This window comes from Candoia aspera, chromosome 1 (genome assembly GCF_035149785.1).
Source record: "Candoia aspera isolate rCanAsp1 chromosome 1, rCanAsp1.hap2, whole genome shotgun sequence".
Lineage (NCBI taxonomy): Eukaryota > Metazoa > Chordata > Lepidosauria > Squamata > Boidae > Candoia > Candoia aspera.
Genome location: NC_086153.1, coordinates 36,029,366 through 36,041,935, shown reverse-complemented (window position 1 = coordinate 36,041,935; position 12,570 = coordinate 36,029,366).

The window sequence follows — 12,570 nt, the reverse complement described above, 5'->3', positions numbered from 1 at the left end:
AACAACCACACTGAGCCAACACTTAATTCTAACCAGTGCAAGAACTTTGGGAGGGAGGCAAAGGTTGTATGCCACTGTACAGACTTGGAGACTTTTGTTGTTTTAAGGACTGAGTACTAAAGATGTATTTATGTGGCTACCTCAGCTTGCAAGGCCTAGGAGGGTGGAGTTAACCCAGAGCAACAGCCTATTGTTGGGGAAGCTGTGTGCCACAATAAAGGATTGTGTATAGTTACTGCTATTTTTATAGTTAGTTATTAATACTGTGTATATTTTTATATATCGTATTGTTTTTATTTATGGTTTTAAATTGACTACTTTTGTTGTAAACCACCCAGAGTCCCTCTGGTGGGAGGAGATGGGCAGTGACAAATTTGATAAATAAATAAAAAAATAAATAGTTATCTTCTATGCTGTGGTGTGTCCAGCCCTTGGAAAACAAAGAACCTTCACAATTCCAATTGCATTTTCCAAATGCATTTCAAAGGTACTGTAGCCCCACATAAATCTATGTGGGGCTACAGTACCTTTGAAATGCATTTGGAAAATGCAATTGGAAAAATGCAGTAGCAAAATAAATGATTGACGCTAGGTTTAGGGGTGGGGGCGGGGAGATGATGTGATTCTTCTGCCACACCACTGTCACTGACTTCCTGAACCAATACATTCAGTTCCAAGCTAAATGTTACCTTTAAAAGCCATAAATGACTTGAATTCAGGATATGTCTACAAGCCTGGGCCAAGAAAGCTGTTGCCATCTGTGCTGATAAGATAATTACACATGTTTGGTAAGAGAAATCTATAAAACACGGCACTTCTACAGCAAAAGCACCAATTTCAGCTCCAGAGGTGAGAGAGCCCAGAACAGAAACTCAGCTGCAGATGTTCCTAATGCAGTGTTTCTCAACCTCAGCAGCTTTAAGCTGTGTGGACTTCAACTTCCAGAATTCCCCAGCCAGCTGTGCTGTGCTGGGGAATTCTGGGAGATGAAGTCCACACAGCTTAAAGCTGCTGAGGTTGAGAAACACTGTCCTAATAGGGCAGGATCACATGGGAGAAGCAGTCCCTGGTTCTGCCTTGAAAAGGGATGATGCAGCAAGGCTTTCTGAGACTTAAAAAATGCTACCATTCTGTGCCTCTTTAAACTCTTTCCCAGATAACAGTGTTATGTGCAGTGTTTCTGATAATATCTCATTTAAGCCCTTACTTAAACATTAGTAAATGGAATTAGACATTTCAGCTTCACATTTTTCATTATCAGCATTCTTGTAGCAATCAATTTAAAAAGAAGTTTTATCACTTCCCAGTCATCTGAAACAGTCTGTTACAATTACCAAAGAAGCTTTCCTCAGCCTGAAAGCCTCCTGCTATGTTTGGACAACAATCTCCAGAATTCCCAGCTATCATCGACAGTGACTGGGAAATCTGGGAACTGTAGTTCTGGCACACTGGGTGGCTGGGGAAGATTGTATTAGTGGATCTATAGGTGAATTCTGTAAGAGCTGTTATTTTAAAAATGAAACATTTGCATAATCATTTCCCCAGCATTTTCCTTCTAACAGAACAACTACCAGCAGAGTTATAGGTCAACACCATGATTTCAGTTTGCTGGTATTTTTTTGCCATTTTTAGAGAATGGATTAACTACTATGAGGATTTCATAACCTCCCTCTCTATTCCTTTATAAATGCACAATAGAAGATCATCTGATATATTGCTGGTAATTACATCTTCATTAGCACTGATGATTTTTCTAATTTTGTTCATTTGTCTTCCACAGATTAAAAAGCAGCAAAACAGCAGCAGCAAAATCGCTTAAAAGTGTCAAAACATTGTAGTCATATCCTTATTGTAATGAAGGAAGACTATAGTCAGCTGTGACTGTAGTCAACCACTCATCCAGCAGAGAAGACTGCTGCTCCATCTACAGCTTGTGCCAGACTCTGCATGGAAGCTGTCAGTTGAAGTCAGTATGAAGGAAGGGCAGGAGATCAAGGAAATCAAAAGTCAGCAACATTGAAAAATTATGTAAGAATTACCTCTCTTACTGTGCTTGTGAATACATTTTGTAACCTTGCTGGTGGAGAACAGGTCTGTCAAAGGCTTGAGCTTCAAAAGAGGAAGTACCATAGCTTTGGCCATAGGAGCTTCCATGGTATATCAATGGTCCTTGCTTCAACTCAGGGCATTTCCAGAAAGGTAAGATAAGACTCCTGCCTGAAACCATAGAAACCTAATCTTGGGCAAAATAATAGGGAACTAAATGGATCAGTTTTCTGGTTGGTATAGGCAGCTTCCCATGTCCCTCAGGTCTCCCCAAGAACTCCACTCAGAGAACTCTTTCATTGGAGAACTGAGAGTGTGTGTAATGATTGCCTATTCCAATAAAAGGAGTCTCATCAGTAGTTACTAGAGAAAACTAATTTATTGAATGAATAGTATGCAAAGTACGAAGAAAGCTGAGAATGAGCAAAAGCGCGCCAAATACAAACTTAAAAAGCCTTGCTCCCGTTGCAAACCCTCCCCTCAGGCTAGCATAGCAACCACCCACCCCAGACACTAGCAACCGTTAGAATCGGCCTGAGAAAGTAACCTTGAACAGCAGAGATAACCCAAACATACATTCCAGAAGATCACAAGTCAGCACAAAGGCAATTTACCAGCGTGGCCAGGCAGGCACGCAACTGCAGATATGACATGTGAAACGTTACGAGGAACCATAAACATCGGAACGGGAACATGACAGTGTGTTAGGCTACCCAGAATGCTAAGGAAATGGGGAAGCAGGATAAGGTAGAGTGAAGAAGATATTTGAACAGTGCTTGAATTATTTGGGAAGGGTGTGTGACAGGAGTGAATAAAACTCCTCCTGATAGACCTTAGTGAGTGGAGCCAGAAAAGGGGTGAATGGAAGACCAGAGTGTGGTCCCCTTGATTCTCCCTGGTTACAGTGGGACTGGAAGAGGAGGGTGGTTAGATTGGTGGCTGTAGAACTGACATTGACATTGTCAAGTTCAGCCAGGGGAGTGGTTTGGGGGAGTAGAGTGGAAGTGACTAAGGATGGGTGGAGATGGATGGAGAGGAGATAGGATGGTTTAGTAGCAGGGACACCCTATGGGAATACCGAAGGGAATGGGAACAAGGGATTCGGAGGAAGCTTCAATCATTAAGGAGGCAATAGGAGAGGGAGTGGGCCTCTGTTGTGGAAAGGGGATTGACTGTCTAAGGCAAATCCCCTTTTCTGTCCTCAACCCTAAGACCAGAGTTGATTTTCAGACTCCCTGGCTTCTGGCTGTTGTGGATGAATGCCAGGTCTGCCTGTGATAAAGTCTGCCTCTTTCACAACCTTATTGTTGATGAGAGAGCAGACCAGGCTTACAAGAAGCGGGCCTATTAGATTGGTCTGCCCAAGAGCATAATGCAGCTGCTTGGTTTCCAGAGGCACTTGGGGATGGTGGGCAATTCCATTGAGGCCATAACTGTCTGCTAGAATAAGGAAATGCCATTAGCCAAAAACAAATTTCATCTGAATGTCCTCTCCCAGGACACCAATCTGGGCCTCCCTTGATTTTCTGAGGCACTGTGGGAAATGAATGAGCCAAGAGATGTCTGGAGTACCAGGTACAAGCCATCAGGGTGATCTTGGGCCAGTCACTTTCTCTTAGCCCTAGGAAGAAGGCAATGGCAAGCCATTTCTGAAATCTTGCCAAGAAAATTGCAGAGAGTACTCCAAGCAGTCGCCAGGAGACAACACTAACTCAACAGCACCCCCCCCACCACCAAAAAAAAGTGGTGACAAGAGTGGTGAAATGTCAATATTTCTATACTCTTATCATGTCCACCGATTGCTGTCCAGGACTCTTTTGAAAGTGACCCAGACCCTATTGTGTTGGGATGGGCAAAAGGACCATTTAAGGGGCTGCTGTGAGGATTTTTTGAGGTATTTGGAGGATAAAGTCACTCAGATTCACTCAGACCTTCATGCAAACTGGGCAGGTCCAGAGGAGGTGGCTGAGGCTTCATCTGGTGAGGTTATCTGGAATGAATTTGATCCTGTGAGTCCTAAGGAAGTAGATGGGCTGATGGGGTCCTCTGCAGCAGCAGCTCAGCAACTCTAGTCTAGGCCCCTGAATTTTCTGGTGGGTGAAAGTCTCCAGGGAGATAATGGGGAGCTGGGTCAGAGAGATGGTAGATGTGTCACTGATAGAAGGTACATTGCCACTTTTTCTGAAGGAGACAGTGGTCCGCTCCCTCTCAACAAGCCAGAGCTCAACCCAGATACTCTGGACAATTATTTGTCTCCAACCTCTCATCTGGGGAAAGGTTGTGGAGAAAATTATTGGCCTGCATCTGCAGAGGGCCACAAAGGAAACAAATTACCCAGACCCATTTTAGTCAGGTTTCAGATGCAGGGTCAGTGTGGAGACAGCATTGATTGCATTCCATTGATTGCACTCCAGAATCTCTGGTGGCTCTTGGATAGGGTGGTGTAACTCTCCTGGTTCTGCTTAACCCCTCAGCAATTTCAGTACCATTAATTGTGGTATCCTTGTGAGCTGTCTCTGAGGGCCAGGAGAGAGGACCATTGTTCTGCAGTGATTTGCCTTCCTGAAGGGGCAGTTTCAGTCAGTGGAGCGGGGAAAGGAAGAGATCAAGTTCTAGACCCCTCAGTCATAGGTATTTCTGACCTTGATGCTCTCCCCACTCTTATTTAACATCTATACGAAACTGCTGGGTGAGGTCATTTTGTTAGCATGGGCTTGGGCTTGGGTTTCATTAGTACATTGATGTACCCATCTGTACATTTGATCTCATGGCCGAGTAAGTAATGCTGTTAAAGTGCCATCCAGGTATCTGGAATCTGCCCAGGTTGGGTTGGGGAAGAATAGGTTGAGACTCAGTCCCAGGAAGATGGAGTGGCTTTGGGTTTAAAGGCCTGCCAATTCTAGTGAATTTCATCATAAACTCTGATTGGGGTTGCATTCCTCCAGGCAGAACTGCTTTGTAATTGGGGAGGGGGGGAGTTGGACTCACAGGTCCTGCTTGTGGAACAGATGGTAGCTGTGACCAAGAGGGCTTTTGCACATCTGTATCTTGTGCACCAATTGCAGTCTTTCCTGGAATGGGAGGCACTATTCATCATCACTCATGCATTAGTTACCTTTTGATTGGACTAGTGCAGTGCACATTACATTGGGTTGCCCTTGAAGAACATTCAGAAATTACAATTGGTTTAGAATGCAGTGGCTTGAGTAGTTACCGGTGCACCTTGAGGCACCCACGTAACATGTCTACTTTGAGAACTGCACTGGTTGCCTTTTAAATCCCTTCATGGTTCAGGGCCTGGGCATCTACAGGACCACCTTCTCCCAGTAACATCCATTTGCCCCAGTAAGATTTAATAGGATGGTCTTTCTACATGCATGCACCAAATTTGGAGATTTGATGACTTTCTGAGTTTATAGTGTACCATCTGTTTCCAGTTTTCCTTTCATATAGAGGAAAAGCTGAGGGCAGACTCTCTAATAGTTGGCCAGTGAGTTTCATAATCTCTGCAAACGCTGCCTATAGAGATTTGGGGATGTGCTATTTGGTGGTTTGTCTCTCATTCCTCTGTTAAAATTTGTTTAGGAAGTGTGACTTGGGGGAACTGAGAAAAGGAGAGGCTCAGATTTATTCAGTTGATTTTTCTTGATCTGGTTTTCTCTTTTTGTGTGACCCTTCCTCTTTCCCAAAGCAAACCCTTTCATCATGCCTTAAACTCAGTCTGATCTGCAGTATAGTCCCTATTTACCTCTGTGTTGAGTATGTGCAGTTTTTCTTTTCTTTCAGGGCTTCTTTTCATTCCTTTTCAGGTCCCTTTCATTCTCACTTTCCCTAAGAAAATTTAAATTTTAAAAAATCTTGTTTTCTTTATGCTACTTGTCTGTCCTGTCCTTGTCTGCTTTGTTACTAAGTTTTCTTCTTTAGTGAGTCTGAGGTAGTGTAATTAAAGTTAGATTATTATGTATAGTACAGATTAATTATTCATCTGTTTATATCATATGTATGGAGAAGTGTGTGTGTATGTATATGTATATGTATATGTATGTATATATGCAGACTTTTAAAAAATGTTGTACAAGCAACACATACGTATCATTCCCAGAGGAGGCTAACATTACCAATATGATATGCCAATAAACTTACCAGCTCAGAAAAACAAAAGTGCAGAGGGCAGAAGACTCTTTCATCTTCAGTAAGCTTATTTTTAAACAGTTTTTGGAAGGGTTAGTAGATTATTTTCTGCATTGGTTCAGCATAACTTCTCTAGAGACTTTTAGCTGGGCAGTCTGGTGACTGCTGTGCTATGCTATCTTTTTCTCATTCTTACTATCACTGCCTCAAAAGAGGTCCAGAAAAATATTTAAGTCTGCTGCTGTGAAATCTTTCAAGCTATGCAGCCAAATTTTGCTGCATTAGTGCTATCTAAAGAATTTGATAACAGTGTTTTGATGCCTCCCTATTATAGCCCATAAATCTTGTGTGTGTGTGTGTGTGTCTTGCAGTCAGTGCTGATTTGAAGTAAATTTTTTTCAGTAGAATCTTTTCCTAAACTGAACTTTGAGTCTTGAATCTGTTCAGATTTAATCCTGTTGTCTTCATATCTTGAGCCACATATTCAAATCTTAGCATGCCAGTTCAGACTGGATATTGGCAGATCTGCACATCTCTATTAGATGGACCTATGGTGTATCTTAGCAGTGTTTTTTAACACTGTTGATTGTTTATAAAAGTCTCCTGGTCTATATAGATGTCATATTTTGAAATTATCATTTTGCCCTGCAACCATTTTATGAATTGATCTTAAGCTTTTTGTTCTGTATTTCAGCCATACGACACTCAAAGGTGGATTTTCTAAGATGCATGTAAAAAAAATGTATTGAATAATCAAATAAAAAAACTTGAGAATGAAAGAGAAATAAAAGTGGCAAGAAATATCCCAATAATGTAGAAATAATTAGTCCAGTAAGATGTCTTGGCAACCCCCCACCAAGCTCTTCAAAAGATGGATAAAATGTAATATAGATGATCAATTAAATTTCTTTGTGGAAAGGCTTCAACCACCTAGGTACCATTACAGAGAAGGCCATGTCTTCATTTTCGCCAAATGTGCTTCAGTACAAAAAGGAGCACGGTTGATGCTCTCAATAGTCCGTCAATCTTATACGGGGGTGTTAATGAAGAAGCAATCCTTTAGGCATCCCTGTCCAAAGACATTTCAGGCTTCAAATAAAACAGTTGGGGCTCCTCACAATTTATACTAACTGGAGCAATAAAAGAGTTACTTGATCTAGAAATCTACAGTAGCAGCAGTGACACACATTCTAAATTCAAAATGTTGTGCCCTCTGAAGTTCCCAGGTGTTGTTCAAAGACAGGCCCACACAGAACACATTAGAAGTATGTGTCTGAAAGGAAATCAGGACCTTAATGACTCTGAAGAATGGACAAACATATTCCTTTCCAGTGCACAACCTTTCTCTCTTAATGGGTAAGAAAACTTTTTCTCTTCCCCACTAAGCCTCCTCACCCCATTGTGAGGTTCCAGCCAGCTTCTGACTCAGAAAACAAAACTCTTTCTGAGTCAGAAGGGGAAACAGAAACTTACCAGGCAGAAACTGGGAAAGCAAAACCCAGAAGTGACTCAGCAGTGCAAGAGAAGTTATAGACGCTGATTGGCCAGTCTTCAGAGGAGGATTTGAATCCTCCAGTCAGCGTGCAGGAAAGACATGCAGAAAAGCGCATGAAGGAGAAGGCAGCCCAATTGGCTGCAGAAGGGAATAGGCGTGCAAGGGATCGGCATAAAAGGCAGATGCATGGAGAGCAAGCTGCCGGAGACAACTGATCCTTCAAGCTCGCAGCCCCAGTGGAAGAGTCCTTACCTGTGTTGGAAGCCTCGCCTGTAGCCAGAGGGGAATCAGTGCCTGAGTCTCCTATCGTAGAGGACCTGCATCCTGTACACGCTGCCACAGAGGATCTTCTCCCTGCCAATTCTTGCAATTTCAGCCTCGCATTCGGTTCCAGACCTCGCCACCGCCATTCAGCACGTTCCCAGCCTCATTCCTAGCTCTCAGCCCAGGATCTCCAGCTCAGTCTCATCGTGCTTCAAGCTCTCAGCCTTGCCCAGAATCTCCAGTCCAGTCCAGTCTTGCTTCAAGCTCTCAGCCTTGCCTCAAGTCTCCAGTCCAGGCCAGCCTTGCCTCAAGCCCACAGCCTTGCCTCAAGTCTCCAGTCCAGGCCAGCCTTGCTTCCGGTTTTCAGCCTTGCCTAGAATATCCAGTCAAGCCCAGCCTAGCCTCCACGTGCCAGCCCAGTTCGGTCAGTGTTCCGGATTGCGGACTCTCACCTTCAGTTCAAGCCTTGCCACATTCCCTGGAATCATCCAGTCCCACAGCTCGGGTCAGCGAATTCTGCCCTGCTGTTTTGCCACAGTGTGATTCTGCAACCTTGCCTGTTCTTCCATTGTTACCTGGGTGGTCTTGATCGGAAACCAGTATTACCTCATTTATCACATGGACTATTTGTTGTAAATAGTTGTCTTAATAAAGAGTTGTTTTAATAATAGTCCTGTCTGGCCGCCTCATAGTCTGAACAGGACACCCATTGCTAGTGAGCAATTTGCCATACTACTCCAACTGGTCTGGTTGGTAAAAGAAAAACTCAGGGTGGCCATTTACACCTGGACGAAAAAGAAGAAATGCATTCTCATATAAAAGGATAACAGTAGGTACAGGTCTGTATAGGTGTGCATATGGTAATTGTGATGAACTGAGTCTCAGTTATTAATCCAAGAACTTTCAGCCATTCGCCAACAGGTGAGGTAAATAAGTCCTTTATTAATACAGACATGCACTCTCATTCAATTCGAAGATCAGTCTGAAAAAAAGCACCCACATAAGCTGAAGTAAAATCTTCCTTACAGTCCTCACCCCTCCCAAAAGCCTGCAAACATCTCCATACATCGAACAGCGGGAAAAAAACCAAAACCCCTCTTTCCTGCTCAACTAACTAACGTAAAATTCCATTCCATCTTCTGCCAGTTCTCCCCCTCTTTCTCAGATTCCACACTAACAAGCCCTGATAACTCCACACTCCTGACCTTGCAGATGCTCAGGCCCTCTTCATCCCCCTGCAACTACGCAGCCCCATTGCTGCTAAAACAATGACCTCAAATCCCATTTCAAAATTTCTAACCCTTAAAATGTCACACCCTGACAGTAATCTATATTTAGATGCAAATTTTGGAGGAAGGACAGTCATTTAAATACAAATGTAGTACGCTTCAGGATAATGGGAAAAACTGACCAGAGATGCTGTGTGCTGGTGCATTCTGCTGCCTGATACTAAGTGCTGATGAGAATTTGAGCATGAAATAGGATACATGGTCATCATAGCAAGCTACTCTGATTAAGCCTACACTTACATTCACACACATAAAAGTAGTATGAGGGATATTTATAGTTGCTAGCTTTTGCTGCCTTTAAAATTAGCTTGTTGTTGTTGTTTATTCGTTTAGTCGCTTCCGACTCTTCGTGACTTCATGGACCAGCCCACGCCAGAGCTTCCTGTCGGTGGTCAACACCCCCAGCTCCCCCAGGGACGAGTCCGTCACCTCTAGAATATCATCCGTCCACCTTGCCCTTGGTCGGCCCCTCTTCCTTTTGCCCTCCACTCTCCCTAGCTTCAGCATCTTCTCCAGGGTGTCCTGTCTTCTCATTATGTGGCCAAAGTATTTCAGTTTTGCCTTTAATATCATTCCCTCAAGTGAGCAGTCTGGCTTTAAAAATTAGCTTAACAGGCAGGTATTAGCGGGTGAAAAAATGCGTTTCTTCCTCTGTTTTCTGCAGATCCAACTGTGGTTAAAGGTCCCAGAGAGGACCTTTCAGTAAGAGTTCTATACTTCTCATCCAGACTCCAAAAATCCATATGACCACTGGATAGCAGCAAAGAATTAGAGTTCCTCTGTCCCTTTGCTGGTATCTAGTATGATCTAAGAGCACAGTTAGGATAAGCATATTCCCACTCCCCTTGTACTTTCACAAGCAGGGAAGATGAAGAGAGCAGGAAGACTACCATACGCTGATCACCCAATAAACCTGGCAGTCAGGTTTATTGGAAGTGTGAGTAAGGGCGTACATAGAACAACTAGTTTCAGGTAGCTGAACCGGAACACACACATTTTAAACCCTTGTTGTTCATGCAGAGGATGAAACAGAGCTGTTGTGTTTGGGAACAGCAAGAATAAAGTCAAGGATAGTTGGGGGGTGTAGAGGAGGAGGAAAAGGAAGGCTCTAGGAAGATCAGATGCAAATGGGCTGATGGGACATCCCATGTTAGAACATCATGCAGGAACCAAGGGGAGGATGGGAGGTAAGGGCTGTTGGTTGGATATGCCATACTGGGAGCAGCTGAGAGGAAGTGGGGAGAGAAAAGGTGCTGTCCATCATCCTTGTCCTTCTTGTCTATCTAGATCAGGGTTCTCCAAAGTCAATATTGACCCCCAAGTGTCGATAGGACTATCCATTATTTTTGTTGCTATTATTATTATTATTTACACAACAACGGGAAATCACAGCTGCCAATTCTTTAGCTGGTGTCGGCCTTCATTCGCATCAAGTTCTTCCCAAGAACCTAGGATGTTGTAAGGTATCGGTGTAGCATATGTGCTGATCCAAGCAGTGTGGCCCTTCGTAATTGGCAGATGGAAATTTTGTCAATGAGCAGATTTTCTAAGTGCTGTCCAAGGTTTATTGGTCTGGCACCCAGTTATTATTATTATTATTATTGTTGTTATTATTATTAGTAGTAGTAGTAGTAGTAGGGTACTATTAGCTAAAGTAGTATTTATTAGATTATTTTCATATAATAAATGTTTGAGGATCGATGAACAATCCAAAACTTCATGAAGGGGTCAATGAGCTGAAGAGTCTGGGGACCCCTGACCTAGATTTTGGTTTGTCCAAAACCCAGAACAACTAAAGCATTCTGCTCATTTGTGGCTGATCTGAAATATTTCAGGGGAACCTCAGTGATTTGTTGTGGGGCTGGTGGCCTTCTGTGCCATCAGCCCCCAAGGCAGCCACCTCCCTCACCTCCACCATATTTGCATCACTGGTCCCCAACGTTTCTGTTTGCTTGTTGCAGACAGATTGCATAAGGACGGAAGGAGAAAGAATAGTATTTTACTGCTTTTGTTTTTAAATCATGTTTCTCTGGCTGTTGAGATGAGGTCAAATGCAGAACCCTCCCCTTCTGATCTTGTATTTGGAAGAAGTCCATTCCAGCTGTGAAGGCATCCTTGAAGGGGAAGAAGACTTTCTGAGAAATCAGTGGTTTGAAAAGAAAACCTCCAGACTGGAAATAACAATATCTTTAATATTAAAGGGTTAATTCTCCCCACATGAGAATTCTCTCCCTTGTGCCTTCTGAGGCACTGTAAAGATGTTTTATGCATGAAGCAACATGTGTAACAAAATTACTGTCCCATTGTATGTATGTATGTATGAAAATAAATTAGTCAGGATATCCAGAACTTTGGTGTCCTTCCAAATAAATGATGAGACAAATGGGCATAGGATATTTCAGAGCAGTGAAAAGAATGAACAGGCGTGTATGGACAAGTTCTAAGGGGGGACTCATATCTAGTGCATCTGTTATGACCTTTAGGACAAAGGTGGGATAGCCTTTATCTCTGAAGACCAGTGTCAATGCTGTATTTGTGTGTGTGTGTAATTAATACAAGATGAGCCAGAGCAAACCATGGGCAGAGAGAAATAATAGTGGGCAGAGTATGTGGTTTTGCAGAAGGCTAGAGTACCTGAATAAGCAGCTTAAATCCAGTGAGTTAGTAATGTCCAAAACCTTTCCTGATTATATTTGATTATTCATTACATTTATATCCTATCTTTTTTCTGGAAGCTCAAAGTGGCACACACATCAGAGATTCTTTTCATTTTATGCATATAAGAACCATGTAAGGTAGGTGGGACTAACCGAGGAAGAGAGTGTGTGATTGGCCTAAGTCTCCCAGGGAGCTTTGTGGTGGCAAGGAGACTTGCCCTGTGCAAGTCTTAACTTTAACTGTTGCACTGCCTTGGCTCAGAAATAAATCAGTTCTGTGGATTCAACAATACTCCCCTCCCCGTTTTAAATAGACTGTTCTCTTAATACAGCAGAACAAGCAGTCTTGAGAGCAACATACTGTATCTATCACACACTATACACAAAGCACCCTATTCAAAGGGTAGACCCAATTTACACTGCAATGGTAACAGACTGCTCCCTCTATCTCAGTGACCCATTGCAGGTCTTTGATTCTTCGACTGCCATTAGTTTTGTGGCTGAGGGCCCATTATGTTCCCTGAGTTGCAAGGTTCCCACCTATTATGTAATAGAGAGCATATGCTTGTATAGCCTTTGCTGCATAAAAATTTAAGCAAAAAGCTGAATGAATCCAAATCTGAAAAGGGCAAAAGATTGTATGTATAACTCTGTACTCCAATTTAGTAGGAGGACATCCAATCTATTG